Source organism: Salvelinus namaycush, chromosome 18 (genome assembly GCF_016432855.1).
Source record: "Salvelinus namaycush isolate Seneca chromosome 18, SaNama_1.0, whole genome shotgun sequence".
NCBI lineage: Eukaryota > Metazoa > Chordata > Actinopteri > Salmoniformes > Salmonidae > Salvelinus > Salvelinus namaycush.
The window spans coordinates 16,196,840-16,211,764 of record NC_052324.1 but is presented as its reverse complement, the minus strand read 5'-3'; the positions used below and the strand labels follow the sequence as shown (position 1 = coordinate 16,211,764).

General features: G+C 41.5%; 1 pseudogene; it reads left to right on the top strand.

The window, feature by feature from the left end:
* Positions 1–349: 349 nt before the first annotated feature.
* On the top strand, positions 350–14,674 carry LOC120062713 (annotated as a pseudogene).
* Positions 14,675–14,925: the final 251 nt, after the last annotated feature.

Genomic DNA, 14,925 nt, shown 5'->3' with positions numbered 1-14,925 from the left:
TCTCCCATAGCTAGACCTACATAAAAACATTAGCTAACGGGCTAACTGAATAATTGACACGAATATTCGCCAACTGGTTTGCAAGGATTTAAACGGTAAGATATTACGGTTATCACCATGATTAGCTAGCTATAGTAGTAGAGTAGTTAAAATATTGTGGCAGTGTAACTTACACGATGAGCTAGCTAGGTACTGTACCATGCTTGCTAACTTCATGCCAACCAATTCCATTCATCCTGTTTTAGCTACTAGCTACTGATTTTATAGGCAAAGAAGCAAACGTTAGCTATTAAGCTAACTATTTACTCTGACTAAAACCATTACGGTATATGTGGTGGTACTCAGAAAGATGTCCATTGGAGTGCCAATCAAAGTTCTTCATGAAGCTGAGGGCCACATTGTTAACTGCGAGACCAACACCGGGGAGGTGTACCGCGGGAAACTCATTGAAGCTGAGGACAACATGAACTGCCAGGTATGATCATGAATCTCAAACTTTAAAGTCAGGGGAGCTACTTTTGTTTTAGAAGTGGGGGGTTTGGGGGTCCTCCCTCAATTTTATTGGCCATCTAAAGCTAATTTCCTGCATTTCTACACAATCTAATATTTTAGGGTCACTTTTATTGTAAATAATAATATGTTTCTAACCACTTCTACATGAATGTGGATGCCACAATGATTATGTATAATCCTGACTGAATAATGATGAGTGAGAAAGTTATAGACTCAAAAATATACCTGCTAAAATTGCTAACCTCCCCTGTTATTGTAATGGTGAGAGGCATGTCTTATTTGTGCGTCTAACTTTCTCATTCATCATTATTCACGATTCATTCAGGATTATCTGTAGAGTCACAATCTTGATTTAGTCATGGCGTGCTATCAATGTGGGACCAAATACTTAACTTTTTACTACTTTAATACACAAAGTGAATTTGTCCCAAAATGTACAAAATGCGTTCTAATTGCTAAACGGTTCACCCGATATGGATTAAAATACCCCTTCAAATTAAAGCTGACAGTCAGCACTAGGGTTGCACATTTTGGGGAATATTCAGAGGTGGAAACTTTCCATGGGAATTTATGGGAATTAACAGAAGTGTATGCAAATTAATATTAATACCACTTAAATGTAGATGTTTTTTGCATTGGATATATTTACCATATCATATGGTGACAGAAACATAAATATTTTAACTTATCATAAGTAGACATAATTTCAAATGATTAAATCCTTCCAATAGAAATTTAAAAAACTATTTTATTACAAATTGAACTAATTAAATGAGTTGACACTTCACATGGGATGATTTCACTGAGCAACAAAAGAAAGGGAATATTCAATGATCCATCGCATCTCCCAAAAACATTTTCAACATGCATCTGTGAAATGATAGTCTAGAAACTAAAGCTTTGGTTGTCTTCCTCTCAGGCTTCCATGTCTTCTCCCTGGACCTCAATGTTCACCTCTTGAACATCAGACTCGATGAGGCCTCATCTTCACTGTCACTTTCCAACCTTGTTGAGGATGGCTCGTTGTCAGGCTCAAAAAGCCTCCAATTTGCCCGGATGGCCACTAATTTTTCAACCCTTGTATTGGCCAGCCTGTTGCGTGCTTTGGTGTGTGTGTTCCCAAACAAGGACCAGTTGTGCTCTGAGGTGGCTGATGTTGGTGGGATTTGGAGGATGATGGAGGGAACAGGGGAAAGAGCCTCAGATCCACAAAGTCCCTTCCACCAGGTGGCTGATGAGATATGTTGGCACGACTGTCATATTGCATTTCCATCCCAAAGCCCTTGCTTGGACTTCGCCAGACTGCCAAGAACCTTGCCCTCATCCAGGCCAAGGTAGTGAACACGGTAGTGATGACACCATAGGCCTTGTTGATCTCTGCATCAGACAGGATGCTCTTGACAGCATACTTTGGGTCCAACATGTACGCTGCGGCGTGTATGGGCTTCAGGCAGAAATCTTCATGTTTTTTTATGTATTTCAGAACTGCAGTTTCCACTGCTTGGAGCAACAGTGAAGTGGGCAGGGCAGTACGGATTTCTTCTCTTACATCTGTAAGCAGAGTCTGAACATCAGACAGGATGGCATTGTCTCCCTCAATCTGTGCAATGGCTACTGCTATAGGTTTCAGGCTGCTTACCACTCTCTCCCAAAATACATCATCCAGGAGGATCCTCTTGATGGGGCTGTCCATATTTGCAGACTGTGTTATGGCCATTTCTTGGAGAGACTCCTTCCCCTCCAGGAGACTGTCAAACATGATGACAATACCACCCCAACGGGTGTTGCTGGGCAGCTTCAATGTGGTGCTCTTATTCTTCTCACTTTGCTTGGTGAGGTAGATTGCTGCTATAACTTGAGGACCCTTCACATACCTAACCATTTCCTTGGCTCTCTTGTAGAGTGTATCCATTGTTTTCAGTGCCATGATGTCCTTGAGGAGCAGATTCAATGCATGAGCAGCACAGCCAATGAGTGTGATGTGAGGGTAGGACTCCACCTTAGACCAAGCAGCCTTCATGTTCGCAGCATTGTCTGTCACCAGTGCAAATACCTTCTGTGGTCCAAGTTCATTGATGACTGCCTTCAGCTCATCTGCAGTGTAGAGACCGGTGTGTCGGTTGTCCCTTGTGTCTGTGCTCTTGTAGAATACTGGTTGAGGGGTGGAGATGATGTAGTTAATTATTCATTGCCCACGAACATTCGATCACCCATCAGCGATGATTGCAATACAGTCTGCTTTCTCTATGATTTGCTTGACCTTCACTTGAACTCTGCATCCAGCAAATTAATAGATAAAGCATGTCTGGTTGGAGGGGTGTATGCTGGGCGAAGAACATTCAGAAATCTCTTCCAATACACATTGCCTGTGAGCATCAGAGGTGAACCAGTTGCATACACAGCCCGAGCAAGACATTCATCAACATTTCTCTGACTACGTTCCTCCATTGAGTCAAAAAAACATCTGATTCAAGGAGGACCATGAGCTGTTGCTAACGATAAGGTGTCTGATTCATCATTTCCACCTCGATTAGAAGTAGAGGGACTTTCGTCAAAGGTTGCTTGTTGTGAGCGCTGAGGGAACTTTATGCACTTGGCCAGATGATTCTGCATCTTTGTTGCATTCTTCACATGATTTGGCACAGTATTTGCAAATGTACACAGCTTTTCCTAGCTGCAGGGAAATGTCTCCACACATCAGATGGTGCCCGTGGCATTTTTATGTAAAGATTAGAATAAAATTTGTAAAAAATAAATAAAATACAATTCCATGTACAGATAAATAGTTAAGCAGTTAGATTAAACAACTCCTTTGTAAGATAAATGTTTTAAAATTAAACATGTATTGAAACAGGTGAATTAACACTCCTCAGTTAGCGGGCTCAAGCAAGCTAAAACCCACATGGTAGCAAAAACTAACTAGCAGAAATTGTTAAGTTAGAAATGATTTAAACACTTTGCTGTAGGCAACTATTTACTAGTTAACAAAAAATCATGTATGTCATATAAATTATTCACCCCACCCAGTATTGTAATCAAATCTTACCAGAAAGCATGTAGTCCTTGGCTCAGACAGTGTAGTAGTGTGGGCTCAATAGCATCTCATTAGTGTGCAAGATCTTGAGAATCAGCTGTACATGTGATGGAAGAGTGCACTGCACATGTGATGGAAGAAGACATTGTGCATGCAAAGGGTTGCAATTCCATTGAATTGGGGATAGTTGAACCAAAATATGCCACAAGACCTAGAATTGCCTTATGTGTATCCCACAAAAAAGGTTCACTGCTATAAGCTAACTTTTTTTTGTTGTTGATGAAATTCTATCAACATATTGATTGTTGTACTCGCGCTGCTAAAACCCTCGACCATTGCTATACTACCTTCCAGAATGCACATAAGGCCCTCTATTCGGCAAATCGGAACACAATTCCATCTTGCTCCTCCCTTCCTATAGGCAGAAACTCAAACGGGAAGCACCTGTGGTGAGGACTATTCAACACTGGTCTGACCAATCGTAATCCACGCTTTAAGATTGTTTTGATCACGCGGACTGGGATATGTTCAGAGTAGCTTCAGGAAATAATATCGACACACAAATTCATTCACCGTTTCAGTATATCAGGAAGTGCATAGAAGATGTTGTACCCACTGTGACTGTTAAAACCTACCCCAACCAGAAACCGTGGATAGATGGGAGCATTTGCACAAAACTGAAAGCACGAACCACCGCATTTAACCAGGGCAAGAAGCCTGGGAATATGGAAGAATACAAACTGTAGTTATTCCCTCTGTAAAGCAATCAAGCAGGCTAAACGTCGGTATAGGGACAAAGTTGAGTCCCAGTTCAACGGCTCAGACACGAGACGTATGTGGCAGGGTCTACAGACAATCACGGTTTATAAAAGGAAAACCACCCACGTCGTGGACACCGTCTTGCTTCCGGACGGGCTGAAAACCTTCGCTTGTTTTGAGGCTAATACTGTGCCACCGACACGGCCAGCTATCAAGGACTATGGGCTCTCCTTCTCTGTGGCCGACGTGAGTAAGACATTTAAGCGTGTTAACCCTCGCAAGGCTGCCAGAGCATGCACAGACCAGCTGGCTGGTGTGTTTACAGATCTATTCAATCTCACCCTATCCCAGTCTGTTGTCCCCACATGCTTCAAGATGGCCACCATTGTCCCTGTACCTAAGAAAGCAAAGGTAATTGAACTAAATGACTATCGCCCCGTAGCACTCACATCTATCATCATGAAGTGCTTTGAGAGACTAGTCGAGGATCATATCACCTCCACCTTACCTGCCACCCTAGACCCACTTCAATTTGCTTACCGCCCCCAATAGATCCACAGACGATGCAATCGCCACCACACTGCCCTGTCCCATCTGGACAAGAGGCATACCTATGTAAGAATGCTGTTCATTGACTACAGCTCAGCATTCAACACCATAGTGCCCTCCAAGCTCATCATTAAGCTTGAGGCCCTGGGTCTGAACAACGCCCTGTGCAACTGGGTCCTGGACTTCCTGACGGGTCGCCCCCAGGTGGTGAATGTAGGAAATAATACCTCTTCGCTGATCCTCAACACTGGGGCCCCACAAGGGTGCGTGCTCAGCCCCCTCCTGTACCCCCTGTTCACCCATGACTGAGTGGCCAAGCACGACTCCAACTCAATCATCAAGTTTGCAGACGACACGAGTAGTAGGCTTGATTACCAACAACGATGAAACAGCCTACAGGGAGGCTCTGGGAGTGTGGTGCCAGGAAAATAACCTCTTACTCAACGTCAACAAAACTAAGGTGATCTTGGACTTCAGGAAACAGCAGAGGGATCACCTTCCTATCCACATCGATGGGACCGCAGTGGAGAAGATGGAAAGCTTCAAGTTCCTCGGTGTACACATCACTGACAACTGCAGTGGTACACCCACGCAGACTGTGGGGAAGAAGGCTCAACAGCGCCTCTTCAACCTCAGGAGGCTAAAGAAATTTGGCTTAACACCTAAAACCCTCACAAACTTTTACAGATGCACAATTGAGAGCATCCTGTTGGGCTGTATCACAGCCTGGTACGGCAACTGCACCACCCACAACCGCAAAGCTTTCCAGAGGGTGGTGCGGTCTGCCCAACGCATTACTGGGGGCAAACTTCTAACACTCCTGGACACCTACAGCACCCGATGCCATAGGAAGACCAAAAAGATCATCAAGGACATCAACCACCCGAGCCACTGCCTGTTCACCCTGCTATCATCCAGAAGGCGAGGTCAGTACTCCCTATAGACATAGATTAGGAATCACTGGCCACTTTTAGAAATGGATCACTAGCCACTTTAACTTCTTATGGCTGCAGCCCGACACCGGTACACTTATGACAACAGCCAGCTCAAAGTGCAGGGCGCGAAATTCAAAATATATATTTTTTAAATATTTAACTTTCACACATTAACAAGTCCAAGACACCAGATGAAAGGTACACATCTTGTGAATCAAGCCAACATGTCTGATTTTTAAAATGTTTTACAGGGAAGACACAATATGTAAATCTATTAGCTAACCACGTTAGCAAAAGACACCACTATTCTTACTCCATCAGTTTTTTACTCCATCAGTAGCTATCACAAATTCGACCAAATAAAGATATAAATAGCCACTAACCAAGAAACAACTTCATCAGATGACAGTCTGATAACATATTTATTGTATAGCATATGTTTTGTTCGAAAAATTTGCATATTTCAGGTATAAATCATAGTTTAACATTTCAGCTACAATCAGAAATTGCACCGAAAGCAGCCATAATATTTACAGACACCAACGTCAAATACCTAATTACTCATCATGAAACATTTCTGAAAAATACATAGTGTACAGCAATTGAAAGACAGGCATCTTGTGATTCCAGACAATATTTCCGATTTATTAAATGTTTTACAGCGAAAACAAAATGTAGCGTTATATTAGCATAGCCACAATAGCCAGAAACACTTGGGCGCCGACGACCAGTTCACATGCACGACAGATATTAGAAATAGCATCATAAAATGTTTCTTACTTTTGGTGATCTTCCGTCAGAATGTTGGACAAGGTGTCCTTTGTCCAGAACAGTCGTTGTTTGGATCTGGAACGGCAAATTTCCCTCTTCATTTAGCATGGGCACTTGCCAAGTGCTACAGATCTCTCCAACGTCAACAAAGTCAGAGAACGGAACACGGCAAAACTCCCGAAAAAAATTCAATAATCTGATTAAACTATATTGAAAAAACATACGTTACGATGATATGGTCACATGTATCAAATAAAATCTAAGACGGAGATGTTAGTCGTCCATAACGAGAGCAAAACAGAAGGCAAATCCATGTCCTCTTTCGCGCGCTCCAGAAACAGGAAATGGACGGTCACGTCATACAAAGACCTTTAATTCCACCTCAGACCAAGATAAACACGAAATTTTTTCTCTCACCGCCTCTTGACAACCAGGGGAAGGTGTATGAAGTGTACGTAGACTCTTACGTATCAAGCCCATGTATAGGCAGGCAGTTGAACAGAGCATCGATTTCTGACATTCCACTTCCTGGTCAGGAAATGTGCTGCAGAATGAGTTCTGTTTCACTCAGAGAAATAATTCAAACGGTTTTAGAAACTAGAGAGTGTTTTCTATCCAATAGTAATAATAATATGCATATTGTACGAGCAAGAATTGAGTACGAGGCCGTTTGAAATGGGCACGATTTAACTGGCTACTCAATACTGCCCCTTGCAGCCATAACAGGTTAATAATGTTCCGTATCCAGCATTACTCATCTCATATGTGTAAACTCTTAGTCACTTTAATTGTAGTAAATATTGCTTCACCCATCTCATATGTACAGTTGAAGTCGGAAGTTTACATACACCTTAGCCAAATACATTTAAACTCAGTTTTTCACAATTCCTCACATTTAATCCTAGTAAAAATTCTCTGTCTTTGGTCAGTTAGGATCACCACTTTATTTTAAGAATGTGAAATGTCAGAATAATAGTAGAGAGAATTATTTATTTCAGCTTGTACTTCTTTCATCACATTCCCAGTGGGTCAGAAGTTTACATACACTCAATTAGTATTTGGTAGCATTGCCTTTAAATTGTTTAACTTAGGTCAAACGTTTTGGGTAGCCTTCCACAAGCTTCCCACAATACGTTGGGTAAATTTTGGCCCATTCCTCCTGACAGAGCTTGTGTAACTGAGTCAGGTTTGTAGGCCTCCTTGCTCGCACACACTTTTTCAGTTCTGCCCACACATTTTCTATGGGATTGAGATCAGGGCTTTCTGATGGCCACTCCAATACCTTGACTTTGTTGTCCTTCAGCCATTTTGCCACAACTTTGGAAGTATGCTTGGGGTCATTGTCCATTTGGAAGACCCATTTGCAACCAAGCTTTAACTTCCTGACTGATGTCTTGAGATGTTGCTACAATATATCAACATAATTTTCCTGCCTCATGATGCCACCTATTTTGTGAAGTGCACCAGTCCCTCCTGCAGCAAAGCACCCCCACAACATGATGCTGCCACCCCCGCGCTTCACGGTTGGGATGGTGTTCTTCGGGTTGCAAGCATCCCCCTTTTCCCTCCAAACATAACAATGGTAATTATGGCCAGACCGTTCTATTTTTGTTTCATCAGACCAGAGGACATTTCTCCAAAAAGTACGATCTTTGTCCCCATGTGCAGTTGCAAACCGTAGTCTGGATTTTTTAAGGCGATTTTGGAGCAGTGGCTTCCTTGCTGAGCGGCCTTTCAGGTTATGTCAATATAGGACTCGTTTTACTGTGGATATAGATACTTTGTACCTGTTTCCTCCAGCATCTTCAAGGTCCTTTGCTGTTGTTCTGGGATTGATTTGCACTTTTGGCACCAAAGTACATTAATCTCTAGGAGACAGAACACGTCTCCTCCTGAGCGTTATGACGGCTGTGTGGTCCCATGGTGTTTATACTTGCTTACTATTGTTGGTACAGATGAACGTGGTACCTTCAGGCATTTTGGAAATTGCTCCCAAGGATGAACCAGACTTGTGGAGATCTACAATTGTTTTTCTGAGGTCTTGGCTGATTTCTTTTGATTTTCCCATGACGTCAAGCAAAGAGGCACTGAGTTTGAAGGTACATCCACAGGTACACCTCAAGTTGACTCAAATGATGTAAATTAGCCTAACAGAAACTTCTAAAGCCATGACATCAATTTCTGGAATTTTCCAAGCTGTTTAAAGGCACAGTCAACTTAGTGTATGTACACGTCTGACCCACTGGAGTTGTGATACAGTGAAATAATCTATCTGTAAAAAAATGTTGGAAAAATTACTTCCTAACCGACTTGCCAAAGCTATAGTTTGTTAACAGGAAATTTGTGGAGTGGTTGAAAAACCAAGTTTTAATGACTCCAACCTAAGTGTATGTAAACTTCAGACTTCAACTGTATTAACTGTACTCTATATGCCACTGTATCTTAGTCCAATGCCGCTCTGACATATGTATATATATTCTTAATCCATTCCTTACTTAGATTTACGTGTATTTTGGGTATATGTTGTGAAACTGTTAGATATTAGTTGTTAGATATTACTGCACTGTAGTATTTCGCTACACCCGCAATAACATCTGGTTAACACGTGTATGTGACCAATAAAATTTGATTTGATTTTTGGGAACCACACATGCGGAGATCATCCGCTCACCTACTCTTTGTCTCACGACGACACGGCGGTTGGAACCGAAAATCTCACATTTGGACTCATCCGACCGAAGGACAGATTTCCACTGGTCTAATGTCCATTGCTCGTGTTTCTTGGCCCAAGCAAGTCTCTTCTTATTGGTGTCCTTTTAATAGTGATCCTGCTTCTGTTGCCTGTTTGAGTGTTTTGGTTGATAGCCTACTGATTCCGTGAGCACCAAGCCTCATGCAACAATTTCACAAATTCCTCTTTTTTTAATCTTTGCTATGCTGTAATAAAGGCTTTATACTTTTTTTTCGTTAGACCAGCCTGTTATTATTTGTAATTCATATAGTGTTGCTTACACTGTTCCAAATTGTCATAAAAATAATATTTATAATAATAACCCTCCTTTATCCTTCCTGTTATTATTATGATCATCATTATAATAATAGGTAATGTCATCATCATTAGTAGGCTTAGTATAGCAGCCTTGTATAACCACCATCAAGATGTAGGCCTAAGAGCGCACCCTGTTTAGTCTTAATACCGTAACTTACTTAGGCCTATATGTTAACACTTATAGCCTGCGGCTATGGAACCCTGACCTGTTCACCGGATGTGCTACCTGTCCCAGACCTGCTGTTTTCAACTCTCTAGAGACCACAGGAGCGGTAGAGATACTCTTAATGATTGGCTATGAAAAGCCAACTGACATTTACTCCTGAGGTGCTGACTTGCTGCACCCTCGACAACTACTGTGATTATTATTATTTGACCATGCTGGTCATTTATGAACATTTGAACATCTTGGCCATGTTCTGTTATAATCTCCACCCGGCACAGCCAGAAGAGGACTGGCCAACCCTCATAGCCTGGTTCCTCTCTAGGTTTCTTCCTAGGTTTTGGCCTTTCTAGGGAGTTTTTCCTAGCCACCGTGCTTCTTCACCTGCATTGCTTGCTGTTTGGGGTTTTAGGCTGGGTTTCTGTACAGCACTTTGAGATATCAGCTGATGTACGAAGGGCTATATAAATAATTTGATTTGATTTAAATAGGATACTGTATCAATCAATCGTTTATTCGTCATCACACAGCATACAAGTCATTCATGATGTGAAATGTAATCAAGCATTTTAGTTTAAAAAGCGACCATTAAATACTTAACGTAAACAATAAATAGACCTGAATTTGCATTCATGAATGAATGCGACTTTTTTTTGTCTTTGCTGTAAGGCTTTACAACCAAAAAAGCATTACAACAGACTCTCTTGGTATGCTTATAAATGATTCCAAACAGTCTTAAAAATGATTGTAATCTAACAGCACCTGTTTGACACACACAGGCCTAAAATGCCTGCAGCGCTTGCTCCATACCTTTTCTTGATCTCCAGTATTTTCCAGAACTAGACCAATTTATTCCAAACATCTGACTTCCCCTTTACCTCCTGAGCAACCAGTAAACATTTCCCTGTTTCAAGTTTATATGTCACGTCCTCGCCATCCATTTTGCTGTTACGTGTAATTATATGCTATAGGTTAGGCCCGATTGGTCAGGTGCATGTGAAGCATATGTGTCCCATACAGAGAGCAAATGTTGAGGGAATAGGGAATGTTTTTCCTAAACAAATTAGGGATTTTGGTAAACCAGCCTGTCTTTTTAACACAGCACGGCAAGTCTGAGCCAGGCGGCACAATCAAATCAAATCAATTGTGGTCAGACTTCCTCTAGTCATTTATGTGTCTTAATTATTTAATCAAACTGATAGCTAGTCTAGAGCTGAACTGGCTGTGGTAGCTAGCTAGTTCATTCACTTCAGACAGAACTTCAGTCGAGTGGTCGAAACATGTAATGCATTAGCTTACGTTACATGTCAGTTACACTACTAACTCAGCACTGGGAATAAAATACTTTTTTTTCTGTTAAGTAAAACAGCAGTTACCTTGCCAGCTACATCAGTAAAATAAAGAATAGCAAATCAGCCTCTGTGATCCCTGAGTCCCCCATAAAGTAGCTGAGGAACCCTCAACTCTGTTCCCTTATATCAAGGCGGAGTTGAATTTTGATGACTGGTCACGGGATTTGCGAGCAACAACATTGAGTCACCATCAGTCGATTCTTGTAAAAAATGTAATTCTGAAAACGCTATGTTTGTCCTGTGCAACTGCGGCGCTTCCACCGGAGGCTGAAATTCATACTGCTATAAAATCTTTTAGCGAATACAACCACCAACTTCTTTCCCCCTCGTTGCTCATACTACATATTAGGTAAGCTGAGATTCAATTGGTCTGCTATCCGGGTACCATGATGTCCCTACCCTAACCGTAACCCCTACCCATATTCAGGTGTCAGCATGCTTAAGTACGCCTAGCCGAGCTCGGCTAACCGAATGAGCGTGCTCGCATACTCCCTTAAAAGACCTTCGCTTGAAAAACGAGAAACGTTTTCAGAATTGACATTTTTACAAGAATCGACTGATGGTGACTCAATGTTGTTGCTAGAAAATCCCGCGACCAGTCATCAAAACTCAACTCCACCTCCATATAAGAGAAAGGAGTTGAGGGTTGCTCAGCTACACATAAAGTTGTCCTCCACAACCTACCTTCTCCCTTCCTTATCTAGATGTGATGTATTTCTTATTACACATTATGCCTCCTCCAGATGGCCAACATCACAGTGACCCACAGAGACGGCCGTGTAGCCCAGCTGGAGCAGGTGTGTACATCCGAGGCAGCAAGATCCGATTCCTCATTCTCCCTGACATGCTGAAGAACGCACCCATGCTAAAGAGTATGAAGAACAAGAACCAGGGAGCTGGAGCAGGAAGAGGCAAAGCGGCCATTCTCAAAGCACAAGGTACAGATTTACATTACATTCTGGCCCTAATCAGACCCACCTTGGAATCCTACTAGCCTGGGTGCCAGTCTGTTAGTGCCATCATGCCAACTCCTTGTTAGTCATTGGCCGTGTAAGAATACCAATACTAGCGTACTCCATACTTAAACTGCATACTATGTAGGCTACTCATCGTCTCATACTATTTAGCACGTGCCATTTAGTAAAAAGTATGCATTATGTCACTGCTGCGACGTAGTAGCGGATCCTGACTGGGTGAGAATGTGGAGCGGGGCTGAGTGTGGGATGATTTTTTTTTCTTCAGATTCAACAGACATACAGTCAGAAGAAAAAGTATGCGAACCCTTTAGAATTACCTGGATTTCTGCATAAATTGGTCATAAAATTTGGTCTGATCCTCGTCTAAGTCACAACAATAGACAAACACAGTCTGCTTAAACTAATAACACACAATGAATATTTTTCATGTCATTATTGAACACACTGTGTAAACATTCACAGTGCAGGTTGGAAAAAGTATCTGAACCCTTGGATTTAATAACAGGTTGATCCTCTGGCAGCAATAATCTCAACCAAACTTTTTCTGTAGTTGCGGATCAGACCTGCACAACGGTCAGGAGGAATTTTGGACCATTCCTCTTTCCAAACTGTTTCAGTTCCACAATATTCTTGGGATGTGTGGTGTGAACCGCTCACTTGAGGTCATGCCACAGCATCTCAATCGGGTTGAGGTCAGGATTGATTGGGCCACTCCAGAAGGTGTATTTTCTTCTGTTTAAGGCATTCTGTTGTTGATTCACTTATGTCTTTTTGGTTGCTGTCATGTTGCATCACCTTACTTCCGTTGAGCTTCAATTGGCGGACAGATAGCCTTACATTCTCCTGCAAATGTCTTGATAAACTTGGGAATTAAATTTTTCCGTTGATGATAGCAAGCTGTCCAGGCCCTGATGCAGCAACGCAGCCCCAAACCATGATGCTCCTTCCCTCCACCATATTGTACAGTTGGGATGAGGTTTTGATGTTGGTGTGCTGTGCCTTTTTTTTCTCCACACATAGTGTTGTGTGTTCCTTCCAAACAACTCAACTTTAGTTTCATCTGTCCACAGAATATTTTGCCAGTAGCGCTGTGGAACATCCAGGTGCTCTTTTGTGAACTTCAGACATGCAGCAATGTTTTTTTTGGATAGCAGTGGCTTCTTCCATGGTATCCTCCCATGAACACCATTCTTGCTTAGTGTTTTACGTATTGTAGACTCGTCAACAGAGATGTTAGCATCTTCCAGAGATTTCTGTAAGTCTTTAGCTGACACTAGGATTCTTCTTAACCTCATTGAGCATTCTGCGCTGTGCTCTTGCAGTCGTCTTTGCAGAACGGCCACTCCTAGGGAGAGTAGCAACGGTGCTGAAATTTCTCCAGTTTTAGACAATTTGTCTTACCGTGGACTGACTTTTAGAGATACTGTTTAACCCCTTCCAGCTTTATGCAAGTCAACAATTCTTAATCTTAGATCTGAGATCTCTTTTGTTTGAGGCATGGTTCACATCAGGCAATGCTTCTTGTGAATAGCAAACTCTAATTTTGTGAGTGTTTTTTATGGGGCGGGGCAGCTCCTAACCAAAATGTCTAATCTCGTCTCATTGATTCGACTCCAGGTTAGTTGACTCCTGACTTCGATTAGCTTTTGGAGAAGTCATTAGCCTAGGTGTTCACATACTTTTTCCAACCTACACTGTGAATGTATAAATGATGTATTCAATATAGACAAGAAAAATACAATTTGTGTTAGTTTAAGCACGCTGTTTGTCTGTTGTGACTTTTAGATGAAGATCAGATCAAAATTGGTCATATTTATGCAGTAATCCAGGTCATTCCAAAGGGTTCACATACTTTTTCTTGCCACTGTTCATCGCGTTAACCAGCCTGATAATAGCTCATTTCTAATTCTATTAATTTCTCTAAACTCTCTGAATAGAATAGAAATGGAGTCATAGGCCTACTCAGGCTGGTTTTAGGCAGACTATCACATTCAACATATACCATAGCCCATCTATCCCATTTTAAAATGGACTGAAGACAAACTGGTCATGTACATTAAATAGCCTAGTACACACACACTTTTCAAATTAAAATTCTGTTGCACAGAAAAACGTGGACAGTCGGGTGCATCACAAATTCAGAACCGCTGGACAGCAACATATTAAACTAAAGCACTGATCATTGGGAACGAGATCCATTAATTACATAGGTAGCCTAGGTTACAAAACTTAAGCTGGTTGAGAGAATGCCAAGAGTGTGCAAAGCTGTCATCAAGGCAAAGGGTGGCTATTTTGAAGAATCTAAAATATATTTTGATTTGTTTAACACTTTTTTGGTTACTACATGATTCCATATGTGTTATTTCATAGTTTTGTTGTCTTTACTATAATTCTGCAATGTAGAAAATAGTCAAAATAAAGAAAAACCCTTGAATGAGTAGGTGTTAACTTTTGACTGGTACTGTACTGTTTTATTGACAAACAATTTGCTTTGTCTCCTCTCACAGTGGCTGCCAGGGGTCGAGGACGTGGAGGGATGGGAAGAGGACATATTTTCCAGAAAAGGCGATAGTTTAAAAATATATTTTTCCTACTTTCTATATTACAACTTGTTTGTTATTCTTTTGTGATCAATTATGTGAAATGACAATTTCCATATTAAAATTATTTTCTTACTATTTATTTGTACCTTGTTTTAAGGTAGCTTATAACAGATTATATACTTCACATTTGACGAGGCTTAATCTGGAATATTAGGAAATATGAGTATATGCCTCATGTATGATGTTTAGGGGGCAGGGGCTGGAGATGGCTAGAGGTCTG